Raw genomic sequence first — 1,210 nt, forward strand, 5'->3', positions numbered from 1 at the left:
TTCAAAAAAGTAGAGATACTGCCCTGCATTCTATCATATCATAATGGAATGAAATTAGAAATCAGTCATAAAATAAGAAATAAAATCCTCTCCAACACCTAGAGACTAAATAATATGCTACTGAATGAACAATGGGTTACAGAAGACATCAAGAAGAATGTTAAAAAAATTGGAGGTGAATGAGAAAAGAGATAAAACACATCAAAATCTCTGGGACACTGTAAAAGCAGTTCTAAGAGGAAAGTTCACTGCATGAAGTTCATTCCTTAAAAGAAGAAAAAGTCAACAAATAAATGACTTAACATTACACTCAAAGCCCTAGGAAAAGAAGAACAAATCAACACTAAAAGAAGCAAAAGAGAAGAAATAATTAAAAGCAGAGTGGAAATCAATGAAATTGAAACAAAAGAAACAATTGAGAAAATTGGCAAAACAAAAAGTTGTTTCTTTGAAATAATAAATAAAATTGACAGACCTTTAGCCATTCTAACAAAAAGAAGGAAAGAGAAAACTCAAAAAACTAACATACATGATGAAAAAGGAAATATCACAAAAGTCACTACAGAAATACAGAAGATAATTAGAAATTAATTTGAAAACTTGTACTTCAATAAAATAGAAGATATCAAAGGCATTGACAAATTTCTATAGTCATATAATTTGCCCAAATTGAATCAGGATAATATACACAATTTAAACAGATCGATTTAAAGTAATGAAATAGCAGATGCTATCAAAAGACTACCAACCAAGAAAAGTCCAGGACCAGACAGTTACACAGCTGAGTTCTACAAGACCTTTAAAGAAGAACTAATAGCAATACTCTCCAATTTATTCCAGGAAATAGAAAAAGAAGCAGCACTTTCAAACTCATTCTATGAGGCCAATATCCCTCTGGTGTCAAAACCAGGCATAGAAACACCAAAAAAAGAAAAAAAAAAAGAAAGAAAACTTCAGACCAATATCTCTAATGAACATAAATGCAAAAATTCTCAATAAAATTCTGACAAATACAAAAACATATCAAAAAGATCGTTCCTCATGGTGGGGTGGGATTCATCCCAGGGATGTAAGATTGGTTCAACAAACAGAAATCAATAAATGTAATTCATCACATCAATAAACTCAATGATAAAAATCATATATGTGATCATCTCAATAGATGCAGAAAAAGCATTTGACAAAATACAGTACCCCTTTATGTTCAAAA

The sequence above is a fragment of the Urocitellus parryii genome, chromosome 5 (genome assembly GCF_045843805.1).
Source record: "Urocitellus parryii isolate mUroPar1 chromosome 5, mUroPar1.hap1, whole genome shotgun sequence".
In the NCBI taxonomy this organism is placed as follows: Eukaryota; Metazoa; Chordata; class Mammalia; order Rodentia; family Sciuridae; genus Urocitellus; species Urocitellus parryii.